At 35.9% G+C, this 14,137-nt stretch overlaps 1 pseudogene; it reads left to right on the top strand.

Moving 5' to 3' along the window:
- The first annotated feature begins 544 nt into the window (after nt 1-544).
- Nucleotides 545-1,255, top strand: LOC125615742 (annotated as a pseudogene).
- Nucleotides 1,256-14,137: the final 12,882 nt, after the last annotated feature.

Below are 14,137 nucleotides of genomic sequence, written 5' to 3'. Positions count from 1 at the left end.
CTCACTTTCACACTGGCAAGTGAGTTACCAGTGCATGATTCACCTCCCCATTTAATACCCAGAAATAAATATTCCTGTCCAACCAATAACAAAATTGTATTAGGGTTCAAAATAATTAGATGTTTAAAGCATACAATATATTGAAGCATTATAAAATTTTAAATGGCTAAATCATACAATGATAACCATGCTCCAAAATAAAAGTTGTTTAACCAGCTTCTACAGTAATGTGGTGAATATCCACTATTCACTTGGCATGTAGTTTTTTAAAGGAGTGGTTGTATAAATTAAATAGAAGTGAAAAGAAAAAAAAAACCTTTAATAAAGAGATTCCCTAGAATATCACAGCCATTCATATTTCCTAGAAAATCTGTAGCCCTGTAAAATCTGTCTAGGGAACTAACCATGTCTATTCTATTTGTCTGACAAAGATTGAAAATATCACCTTTATAATAATACAGGAGGTGGCAGGGGCGATAAAATGGCTCAGGTGGCAGAGTGAGGCACAGTCGTTCACCCAGGCTTTGGCCCGGCTTTCAGAGATATGACATGCTCCCTAGTACCCTCAGAACAGTCTTCTGGTACCTCTTTGTTGCCTAAAGACAATGCCCCATTTTCTTGGGGTTCCTTGGATGAGGATGATTCTTTGCTGTAGCTGTCTGATGGAGAAGAAAATGATGACAATTTCAATTACACGGAGGAAGACATTCATAAGCTTTTGAAGGATGATGACCCATCAGATGAGCACTTTTCTTTGGAAGAAAGATCTCAGACCATTTAGAGACTCCAAATATGGGGTCATCCTGGAAAAATGGTGGATCACATAAATCAAGTTGTGAAATGAGTTTCCAGTTCATCAAACAGAAATGTTCTTGACAAGGATTCTGCGGAAATGAAAGTCCTTGAGAGAAGACTAGGCAAGGTCATTTCTGTTCTACAAACCAAAACCAGGACTAACGATTCGACAGTTTCCCAATCAGATCTAGAACAGCAGGAGCAAATTTAACTCAGGAGTGTCTTTGATCATATAGAAGATCCAGGGGACTCTAACCAAGGTACCTTGGAGGAGCTGTATGCTTTGATGAATCGGCAGCATCCTTTGGATCTCACCATGCGAAATTACACCCTATTCGGACAGAAACCTCTGCAAAGATACAGTCTGCATCAGTGGGTTGACAGGAACAAACCAAGCCACCATGGGTTCCAGCGTCTTCCTGACTTGTACAGTCGATTTGTCTCATCCCATCAGCAATGAAAGTCCCTATGTAATGTCTTAATCAGAGCAGCGTCTCATTTTTTTCTGCTTTATATATTTTGAATTTATTTTTCACAAGATTTTTATCTAAAGAACTTGTCACCTTTGGAAATACCTACTGCTGACTTGAGTTTTTTTTGTTGTTGTTGTTACGTAGACACTCCTGATTTTGTGTGCCTGTCTGTGTATTGTGCCTAAGCAGTGTTAAGGTGATTTTTTTTTTATATTTAAATTGAAGGTGGCTGACTCCTGAAAGTCAACATGAAGCTAAAATACACAGGCTCAATAAAACACCCACCTGTATAGAAGTGGAGTCTACTTCTGGTACCCAAAAGAAGTCAATCTTTTAATCTACTGTAAGGAACAGGTTCTTTACCAGGCTATATACCAGTGTTAATTATTGTTGATGACTTGTGAATGGATATAGGTCACTTTTTACAATCTCTCTTTTTAAATTTGAATCTCTGAATACCTGTCAGTATTTTAAAGTTGGCAATCCAGGACATTCTAAGTAGGATGAAATAGGAGAAAAATCTTGTTGGAAAGATGAATTGAAAATCTAAATCCTTCCTTTTCTGTACCTATTAGCTACTCTTCTTCCCACGTTGGGTGTTGGGGATAGAACCCAGGGCTTTGCGTATGCTAGGCAAGCACTCTATCACTGAGCTATAGCCCCAGCCCAATTTTTATTATTATTTTTGACTTTTCATTCTGTTAAACTTATTTTACACATAGTGTTTACAAATCTTATACATCTTAACTCTGACAGAATACTGCTGACTGACCTCTGTTGAATACCTTGTGGTCTTGTGACTGTCTTCTGTCCTCCTTCAAGGATTTTCTTTTTTTTTTTTTTCCCATCCCCAGTGACCACTCTGCTCTCTAGGGTTCTTAAGGCAGTGTTTATATATCTTTTTGACATGGATATGCCTCTTTTGAACAGCCTCTTTGCTCTCTTTATTGAAGAGCTGCCCAATGTCATTAAGGTATCAGTTGGTCTTTAGTTTCATCTGCTGAATTCTGACTTTATGGGTACTAGCCAAGAAACTTCCTTCCTGTGGGAGATACTTTGGAATTGTTCCCATTCCCATTATTGGTTAACAGGTGCCTTTAGACCCTGAATGTTACCATCTCCTCTTTTGGTCAGGCCTGGATGTAGAGCTTCACGTAACTACTCAAATGGGTCTAATGGTATTGTGATTGAGCATGTGCACAAAAGCATTACCTGATCATAAGGCTTGGTGTTCTTACCAAAGCTGACAGACTTTGTGTATCTGTGTTAATGGACATCTTAGTAATTTGTTATTCTCTCTTTACAGACAGCTCTAGGCTATTTTAGGAAGTTTTGCAGTCTGGCATTCATGCTGCTGCTGTTAACTCTGTGAAAGTTGTTCATAGTTGCTGTAGCCTCTCTGGTTGTGCTGTTTAATCAGCCCTGTCTTTGTATGTGAGTAACCCATCTTAAACGTTCTAACTACTTTAGAAATGAACTTAGGAAAAGACTGGTAATTCAAGCCTCCAATAAATTTAGATAGATGTCATAATAATAATAATAATAATAATAATAATAAATTTTGCTTATTGAAACTCTTTTAAATAAATAGTAAGAATTTTTGAAATTTTATAAATATTATCAACCACTGGGAACTAGGGAAACCAAGGCAAGGATGTAGTTAAATTGGAGACTTTTCCAATACTGTGTAATGATTAAATATAGCAAACATTATAAATAGAATAAGAATAATTCTATGTTCTTCTGACAATATTATTTTACTTTAACCTAAAACAATAATAAAAAGGTTAGATTTTTTTCCAACAGAGAGATAAATAAAATAACAGATCAATAATATCTAAAAGAAACAAAACTAAGTAGACAATCTTAATATACAGTGTAGATGCAAAAACTTAACAATCAAGGGACACCAAGTGCTGGTGGGGCTGCAAATTGGCCCAGCCAATATATATAACCAGAGATATGAAAAATTGTGCTCTATATGTGTAATAAGAATTGTAATTCATTCCACTGTCATATATAAATTTTAAAAATTAATAATAAAAAAGGAACACCAAGACCCCAATTACCACCAGAGATGTCCAACAATAGGTGGGCTTCTAAACCCTATGCTAAGACTCCAGTAGTAGATGAATTTTGATGATTTCAGTCATTTTATGTGAAATGACAATATTAGTTGAAGAAGCTGATCTTCTCCCTTACAGTAAATATGTACTCTCTTTTTTCTGAAACCCATATTAGTTGATATTTATATTCAACATGCATTCTATGTTACTATATAGCATTGGTTTCTCAAGTTATTTGACCATAGAACTATTTAATGTGTTTTAAAATGTTTTCTTCTCCCCGCCCCACCCGCCAACACACACACTCGCAAATTATTATCTTAAGCAAGGTATCCTCTGGAAAAACACTTGGGGGATGCTTTTTTGTAATCATTGGTGTTTTCACCTAATGGTTGCTTTGAGAATACATTATTAGAAGAAATGCACCATGTCTTGCTCACCAGTGCATATAGTGTGCCAACCCAGGGCCATGGACAAGGCAGATAATAGACAAAACACCAATCAGTGGAATTTGTTCCTTATGTGATGAATTTAGGAGATGCAGTATTTTATGATATGACAATTTAATGTCTAGAAAGATTAAGAATTTTCAAAAAATATCGTGCAAGAATTGAAATTTCAATGTAAAATGAATTGGTTAAAGCTAAACGGCTTAAAAATTACAAGATATTTTAGAAATAGTGTAGTATAATGCTATCATTAGTTAAACATATACAATAAAATATTACTTTTCATTTTAATCTCATTTAAATTTATGATTGGTTATGAAATAGGATGTAAATTTATTGATGTAATGTATAAATTTTAGAGATTTATATTTTATTTTGGTTTAAGAAGATTGAGTGTGAAATAAAATTTTTAAAAAGTATTCAACATCAAGAATTTTGAAGTTTCAGAGCCAGGCACGATGGCTCATACCTGTATTCCCAGCAGGTTGGGAAGTTAAGGCCAGAGGAGTGTAAGCTCAAGGACAGTCTTAGCAACTAGTGAGACCCTGTCTCAAAATTAATATATATATATAAAGGACTAGGGATGTAACTCACTGGTAGGGTGCCCCTGGGTTCAATCCTTAGTACCAAAAGAGAAAAAAGGAACTGTGGCCTTTCAACACTCTCTCCAATGTGACTAAAATTAAAAGAACTGAAAATATCAATCATTAATTGGAACATCGCACCTGAAATGCTCATGCATTGGTGTTAAAATATAAAATAATGCTATCCATCATTGTACAAAATACATGTAAAAAGATGTGAATTTGGTGTCAACATATCTTGTATGCAGAGATATTATAAATTGTGGTATAAAGGTGTATTAAGAATTGTAATGCAAAAAATAATAATAATAAGAGAGCTCATGTTTAAATAAATAAATAAATAAATAAAAATAATAATGCTATCACTTCAGGAAACTGTGTTGATACCTAAAAAAATATATAAGCATGATGTATATCTCAAAAATTCCACTCAGAATATATGTGCATTGAAAATAAGTACATATGTCTACCAAATAATATCCACAATTCAAAAACTAGAATAATCAAAATATCCACACACATAAAATAAATACATTGTTGTTTATTATCCAGACAGGGAATTCTAAGCAATAAAGAAAAAGAATGAAATGCTGTTATATGTAATGAAATTTAGAAATTTCAGACACAACATCATGGTTCAACTATTAGCAGACTAGCCCTTCTTATATGATATGAACAACACTGCTATCATTTAGATTTTAAATGTTCCCCACGTGTTGAAGGATTGTTTCCCAGAGTAGCACTCTTTCAAGGTAGAGGAAGCTTTAAGAGGTGTGAACTGGTGTAAAGTCACTGGGGCATGCCCTTATAAGGGGATATGAGGATCCCAACCCCTTCCCATGGGGTGAGGCGTTTTGCACTGCCACATGCACACTACCATGATATGCTGCCTTGCCGTAGGCACAAAAGCAATGAGGTCAATCAATCAGGATCTGGAATCTACAAGAATGTGAGCCAAAATAAACCATTTCTTTTTATAAGCTGGTTATCTCATGTATCTGTTTTAGTGATAGAAAGGTGACCTACACATTGCTACAACTCAATATATCTGACATAATTTTTTTAGCTGTTAGACAACAGGCAACAAAAGGTTATGATTCATGAAAAAAAGATCAAAGGAGTTGAACCTCAAATTGCACCATGACTCCAGCCATTTTCTATGGGCTCAGTGCGTCCACAGTGCATAATTGTGATCTCACTGAGCTTAGACAACAGAAAATAGAATTTGGGGTTAATGAGCAGTTCACAGCCTGCTGGGCAGGACACCAGAAAGAAAAGATCTGCAAGAGAGAGAACTAGGGAATCTAACTAAGGGGGTCATATGATTTGTCATTTAAACTAGAAACCTGGGGAGTGAAGCAACACACTATCAATAATTAAGCCAGGATTATAAATATAAATTAGACCTGCCTTCGGCAAGCAGATATAATCAACCCTCTTCTTCCTGATACTACATGGTATTTCTGTAGAAGATTGATCTAAGCAGTTTCCTGGAACACACTGACTACCTCTGCTGTAAGGTGGTCATATGCCAACCCCACACCACCCACACTGATTTCTCCCCCACGCTCTGTCTTCAGTGTGCATCTCATTCAAGAGCACATGCACAGTTAGGTTTCCAAATCCCCTGAAGGGCCAAGAAGTCTCACATGAATAAATTTATAGCATCAGTCACATACTTGAAACATGCTCCAATAACCCTTTTGGGTAGCAGTGATGGTGGCACAATTCTGTGAATACATAAGAACTCTTAATTGTACACTTTAAAAGGATCAATTTCATGGTCCATGAATTATATATCAATAAAGCAGATTCTTAAAATATTGTGCTGAGCATAAAACATCAGTCCAGAGCTGGGGGTGTGGCTCGGTGGGAGAGTGAAGCCTGCTTTATGTGAGGCTCTGAGTTCAATTCCCAGTACTCCCCCCACACACACATACACACACACACAAGTCCAAATGTTTTTCCAGGTAATTTTAGTTTGCGAGCCAATGGCTACTGGGATCATGCTTCTGTAATTTAGGATCTCAGCAGTGAGGGTGGGGAATCAGAATTTCTTTCCCATGTGGCCAGGGCTAGGTTCCTTATACAAATTGGTTTAGCTACTGTTTCCATGAATCAAGGGGTATGAAACAGTGGTTTTAAAAAACTTAGTACTGTGTTAAATAGGAGGTAGGCCGCGGGGAAAGGCTACAATCCTTTGCTCCACCTAGGTCCCTCAGCCTCACCCAGCACACCACCTGAAGCTCCTTCCTGTGAATGTCAACTGGACCATCTTGAAGTTAAAGCCAGATGACAAGGTGAATTCAAGACTATGAAGGAAAAATCCCCAGTCTTGGGCATGTACATCAATCAGCCCAGGGAACTGACCTAAAGTAAACTTGTTGCTAGTTAAAATATCATTAGCATTATGGTTTGTTCCCTCTTTGTGCATTTTACAGGAGAAAGAAACTTAAGCATGGGCAGTCCTCAAAAAGAAATTATGTAAAATTCAACTGTCAACCAAGGTTGAATCAACCCTAAGTCTACCTAGGGGTAGGAAGGAAGTGGGAACTAGTACAACTTAATAAAGCAAGCCTCACTGTGTAGGACACAGCCTGAGCTACTTCACAGTTTAGCCATTCTGCTCTCTCTCAAAGAGTGTTTTCTTTTGCTTTCAGTAAACCTCTCTCTGCTTTGCCTGTCAACCATTCTCATCTCTCTCATTTCTTCACTCAGGATACCAAGAACCTGAAACCAGGACTCCTGCCCTTGTGCCAGGAACATTTATTTATTAGAAATATCTGGAGGAATTATAAAAATAAAAAAAAACAGCCTCTGTAAGTTATAACTTTCAAATTGAAACTTCAAAGGAAGAAAAACAGATTTCAGTTGAAATTTAACTTTGTGGAGACTTTGACACATCTGAGAGGAGAGAGAAGTTTGGAGGCTGTGGGCTAGCAGATAAGAGAGAGGAAAATAGTTAATAATTCAGTTTTTCAATGGGAGTTTCTTTTCAACAGTGTTTCAGTGGAAGACAACTAAGAACAAAGTACTGTGTTCACAGGCTGCTCCAGAGGTAGGGGCAAGAAGAGTGCAGGAAGGAGGCAGGAAAGTGGGGAATTCAGAGATGAAAGCAGGGCAGGATGGTGATGTTAAAGAAAATGCCATGTTAACAAGGCAGCCAACAGCATAAAAGGCATAAGGAAAACAGGGTCTGAAAGGGAAGTCGTGGATTTTTAGAAGATAAAACAAGAAGCCAGCAGCAATTTTGACGAAGACATGAAGCAGAGTTTTAAAATTATTTGCTTGTCCCCCTCAGTTAGAAATACATGTTGAGTGACATCTCAACAAAATACCATACAAATAAAACATTAAAATGAAAGTTTGCTTTCAGAGAAATGCACTTTTCTATTTTCTACTTCATTTGGTCAAGTAATTGATTTACAATATGCAAGTTAAAAAAAAAAAAACACTGGTCTAGGTTAACCTATTTATTTCACTGAACAGAATAGAACGTAGATGTGGTGACAATAACAAACCCAAGGCTCGCAAGAAGGGTCTCTGACTCCCACTGCAGTGTGAGGCCGATGCAAGGATCCTGGGGAAGGCATTTGCCATAGCCCTGAGCTTACAAAACACCTCAAGCTTAAATGGTTTTAATATTTTAGCCTTTTAATGCCTATAATTAATCTTGACATTGTACGTCAACATTTAGATTTCTGTTCCATCTACCACAAAAACTAGACCATTCAAAATATAGTTTATACGCACACAGTTCTGATTCCAGGGGCCATTAATTCTGTTTGTTTGCTTAGTAGAGTTTTCTGAACTTTAGTTCTGGACTTTCTAGCTGGTAGGCTTCCCTAGCCTCTGGAAGCCCAGGTCCTCCACTATATTACAATTGTCTCAGGTGCCTGGCAAGAAGAATGATAGAAGTTCTGGAATCCAAGAGACTTGATTCAAAAATAATCTGTGCAACTTTTTGCTGTGACATGTCAGTCAGGTTCTCTTACCTCTATAAAGTCTCTGTGTGCCTCATGTCTAAAATCTAAATAATACTGCCAACTATATACTATATCGAAATGAAGTGCTGGAAATACAGTACTGTGGAAACATGAATTTATTTCTTCCCCTACTAAGATGAGGCAGCTCAGTGTCTGGCATAAAGTGGCACTCAATAAATATCGCTGCCTACACCAATTACCACTTCCCTCCCAGCTGCTCCCATCCCAAGGAGTCAATCTTGCTCTAAATTCACTCTTCCGTATGCCTCTACTTTCTCTGTCTCTCCAACTAGCACAAATCATTAGTGTGTTCAGTGAAGGAGCAAAGAATCAGATGTTCTCCACATAGCATGATCCTTCAAGAGACTCGACATTGGACTAGTTGAAAAGGATTTTTCAACATAGTAAACAGAAATTATAGAAATATCTCTTTGAAAGGAATTGGTTTCAATCCCCCTTTAGATATATAGTTCTTAACAATACTTCATATTTTACATCTATTAGTTTATCTAATCCTTCCTATCTTACCTTTGGAGGAGGGGCCTGTATTTTCTCCTCTTATTTATTTATTTTTTTATCTATCTTAAAAGCCTCCCACAGCACTACCCTGACTGTCTTCACATAGGCAGCTGATTCAAATGTGTTGAATCAGTAAGATTGGGTTTTATTCGTATTTGAGGTTAAGAATGTTATGTAATGCTTCCCTCCTGAAACCCAGGCTGTTCCTAGACTGAAAGCAAAGGGTAGCCCATCCTCGTTGAGGAATGAATAAATGGGTCTTCATTCTGTAAAAGCAGAATGAAAATGCACCCTGTGGGGTCCTCTCACTAGAGGTTTGGACAAACAGACTAAAAATAAAACTAGTGCTATAGTCCCTCTATACCAAAGGTTTCAGGTCTGTGCTTTGATTTGAAATAGATGGATTTTCTTTGAGTACAATACTCCCCAGAGCTAAAAAAGTAAAACAAAACTATTTTCTGCTGCTTCAGAATACTCACAGCCCATGATTCAGGAAATGGCATGAAGAAGTATCATCACCTGTTTAAAGGGCTTCCAAAATAAAATTGATGACGCTGTTTAGAGTGATTTGTGTAAATATTTTTAAAGGCAACAATCTAGACTTTCCTGTTCATCACTCCTAATAAATCAGATGTAAAAAGATTCTAAGTTCCTAGAAATAAGTTTATAATATTTATTGACATATATTAGAAGCTGTTTGTAGTTGACTACACTTACAGATAGCCTCATCTGATTTCTTCCTTGTAATCCTTCAGGGAGATACTGAGATACAACGGTTTTATTTCCATTTTATAAATTAGGAAATGGTGATTGTCCCAAAGTCTTTACCCCAAGGTTTATGCTTCTACATTGAGCTGTTTTAGTATTTAAATCATGCAGATGCACTACAGATCTTTCATACTATTGTTCTGATTTCCTTTCATTCTATCTGAGTGTCTGAGGAAAACATTGCTAATGAGGTACTTTCCTCTAGCAGGGTTACCATGTGATGGCAATTTCCACCTTGAATCAGAGCAGTAGGAAAAAATAACAAAGAAAGAATCACAAAGAGCATCTGCTGATGATAGCAAAGGCTATGGAGGGGTTGGAATGGAAAATTCGGGGAACAAGCCCGAAGCTTCTCTTAAAAGCTACACAGCACTTTATGCATAGATAGCTTAGCAATTTTTCTCCAGTCATCAGTGGATGGCAATGATCTAGAATGTGAACTGCAGTAAGCAATTTTAGGTGAGCAAATGATAGAAAATGACCTGAGAGTTTGCATGTGCTGCCACAATTTATATACAACCTAGAAATTATATGGTACAGCATTAAACAAGAATGGCTTAGCTGGATAATGTGTATTAGTAGTGACCTTCCAGTGCCCTCATGTCTTTAAAATAGCAGCAAACATCTTCATAATTACCAAGATTGATTCATGCCATTCTCTCCTAATAGGGCTGCTTTCAAAGGTTCCTCCTCTGCTGCAGTGAGTAGCTGTATTGCTTTGCTTTAATTAAGTTCTTTCAATTATAATCTAAATCCTACATGCCTCATGCCAACTTCCATAACTATCATCTCTAATCTGACATTTCAGAAAACAGAACTTCAAATATCAAATATGCATTTTATACTCCTCTCCTTAAAAAAACACTCAAGCTGTGCCAATGTTGGGTTTCCAGATTCATTTATTTGATCAAAAATTTAGTGATAAGTTAGTATTAAAAAAAAATCAAAAGTCATTTTGGGAAAATGTTAACTATGAACCATGTGTTAGTTAATATTGGAAAACTGTGTTAATTTTGTTTGGTATAATTTTGTTACTGTGATTTGTGGGGAAAAAGTCTTTTAATAAACACTTATTGAAGTATTTATGGGTATTTGATGTGATATTTGCAACACTTTGTTAATGCATCCAATCAAAAATATATATCTAGATACATACAATATCTATTCAAAAATATATATCTATATATAGATATACACTATATATATATATCACTCTATGTTTCATATGTTTCATGTGTTATATCCGTGTATAAATTTGCAGTATATATTGTGTCTATCTACATATGATAAAATATATGAGGGAGTATATCATTATAGTTAATAATATAGTTTAAGCAGATATAAAGTTATTGAATATAGGTGAAGGATTTATGTGCTATATATTTTCTATGTATTTGCATATTTTCACATGAAAATATTTGAGAATAATTAATCCTATACTACATGCTAAGGTCAAAGGACTGAAGGTAAAAAATGAATTAAACAAAGACTCTAATTTCATTCCTTACTAATCTAATTAAAGGTATATGAATATATAGGTATTGTAATTTGTAATAAATATAATATTAATATAAGGAACAAGATTTGGGGTCAAGAACTTGAGGGCACAAGGGAGGAAGGAACAAATTCTGTCTAAATATGTGAAGCAAATGTTTCCCACAAGAACTGATACAATACAGGGACTCAAAAAATACACACAAGCAGGGAGGGCACTGTAGGCAGAGGCAAGTGACGGGCACAGCTGCAGAAGCATGAAATGCTGTGAAAGGATTGAGGAACAGCACACTGAGAGTGGCTGGACCACGAAGGATAAAATGGAAACAGAAAAAAAGATCAGTCTGTAGAGTCACATGCAGGCTGGAAATCTGGGAAAAAGCCGAGCACATTCTGCTCCACAGTTCAACATTTTTCTGACATCAGTGTAAGTCCATTAAAAATATTTTTAAAAACAGAATGATGCGATGCTTATTGACCAATAATTCCCCAAAGGGACAATTATTTAAAATTCCTGGATCAAAACACTTCTTTGGTTAGTGCTGTGTGCAAATTACCTTAAATTTTTCCCTTAATGTGAAGAAAATCATGGCAGATGTATTCTTTTTTTCCCATTCTTACCTTTTTATTTTTTAAATCTTAATTTATTATATATGACAGCATAATGCATTACAATTCATATTACACACATAAAGCACAATTATTTATATCTCTGGTTATACTCAAAGTAGAGTCACACCATTCATGTCTTCATACATGTACTGAGGGTAATGATGACCATCTCATTCCATCGTCTTTCCTATCCTCATGCTCCCTCCACTTTTCCCCTTGGCCCTATTTAGAGTTCATCTAATCCTCCCATGAGCCCCCACCACCACCTTGTAAATCTGATCCTTAAATCAGAGAAAACATTTGGCATTTGGTTTTTTGGGGATTGGCTAACTTCACTTAGTATTATATTCTCCAACTCCATCTATTTACATTCAAATGCTATGATTTTATTCTCTTTTATTGCTGAGTAATATTTCACTCTCTCTCTTTCTCTCTCTCTCTCTCTCTCTCTCTCTCTCTCTATATATATATATATATATATNTATATATATATATATATATATATATATATATATATATATATAAACACACACACACACACACATCTAGGTTGGTTCCATAGTTTAGCTATTGTGAATTGTACTGCTATAAACATTGATGTGGCTGTGTCCCTGTTGTATGCTGTTTTTAAATCCTTTGGGTATAGACCAAGGAGAGGGATAGCTGGGTCAAAAGGTGGTTTCATTCCTAGTTTTCCAAGGACTCCCCATACTGGTTTCCATATTGGATGCACCATGTTGCAGTCTCACTAGCAATGTAAGAGTGTGCTTTTTCCCCACATCCTTGCCAACACTTACTGTTGTTTGTATTCTTAATAGCTGCCATTCTGACTGGAGTGAGATGAAATCTTAGAGTAGTTTTAATTTGCATTTCTCTAATTGCTAGAGATGTTGAACATTTTTCATATATTCGTTGATTGATTGTATATCACTTCTGAGAAGTGACTGTTCAGTTCCTTAGCACATTTATTGATTGGATTATTTGACTTTTGGAGTTTAGCTTTTCGAGTTCTTTATATACCCTAGAGATAGGTACTCTATCTGATGTGCAAGTGGTAAAAAATATGCTCCTAAGCTGTAGGTTCTCTATTCACCTCACTGATTGTTTATTTTGCTGAGAATAAACATTTCAGGTTGAATCCATCCAATTTATTGATTCTTGATATTAATTCTTGTGCTATAGGAGTCTTATTAAAGAAGTTGGGTCCTAATCCCACATGATGAAGATTTGGGCCTTTTCTTCTAATAGAAACATTGTCTCTGGTTTAATTCCTAGGTCCTTGATCCACTTTGAGTTGAGTTTTGTGCATGGTGAAAGATAGGGTCTTAATTTCATTTTGTTGCATATGGATTTCCCATTTTCCCAGCACCATTTGTTCAAGAGGCTATCTTTTCTCCAATGTACGTTTTTCGCACCTTTGTCTAACATAAGATAACTGTAATTATGTGGGTTAGTCTCTGTGTCCTCTATTCCGTACCATTGGTCTATCAGTCTATTTTGGTGCCAATACTATGCCATTTTTGCTACTATTGCTCTGTAGTATAGTTTAAGGTCTGGTATAGTGATGCCACCTGCTTCCCACTTCTTGCTAAGGATTGCTTTAGCTATTCTTATTTTTCCAGATGAATTTCATGACTGCTTTTTCTATTTCTATGAGGAATGTCATTGGGATTTTGATTAAAATTGCATTAAATCTGTATAATGCTTTTGGTAGTATGGTCATTTTGACAATATTAGTTCTGCCTATCCAGGAACAAGGCAGATCTTTCCATCTTCTAAGGTCTTCTTTAATTTCTTTCTTTAGCAATCTGTAGCTTTAATTGTAGAGGTCTTTCACCTCTTTCATTAAGTTGATCCCCAAGGGTTTTTTTTTTTTTTTGAGGCTATTTTAAATGGGATAGTTTCCTACTTTCTCTTTCAGAGTATTTGTCACTAATGTACAAAAATGTCTTTGATTTATGGGTGTTGACTTTGTATCCTGTTACTTTGCCAAATTCATTTACTAGTTCTAGAAGTTTCTAATGTTGGTCTGGGGCTTAACATAGGTAGCTTTTACAATGTTTTGATATGTTCTTGTTGCCTCTAGTTTTTCTAGTGTTTTGAACATGAAGGGATGCTGTATTTTGTCAAAAGACTTTTTTGCATCTATTGAGATGATCATATGTTTCTTATCTTTAAGTCTATTGGTGTAATGAATTAAATTTATTGATTTCCATATGTTGAACCAAACTTGCATCCCTGGGATGAAACCCCACTTAATCATGGTGTACTATCTTTTTGATATGTTTTTATATTCAATTTGCCAGAATTTTATTGAGAATTTTTGCATCCATGTTCATTAGAGATATTGGTCTGAAGTTTTCTTTCTTTGATGTGTCTTTGCCTGGTTTT

This window comes from Marmota marmota, unplaced genomic scaffold (genome assembly GCF_001458135.2).
Source record: "Marmota marmota marmota unplaced genomic scaffold, marMar, whole genome shotgun sequence".
NCBI lineage: Eukaryota > Metazoa > Chordata > Mammalia > Rodentia > Sciuridae > Marmota > Marmota marmota.
Note: the sequence above shows the minus strand (reverse complement) of the source record. Positions and strands in the feature narration are given on the sequence as shown.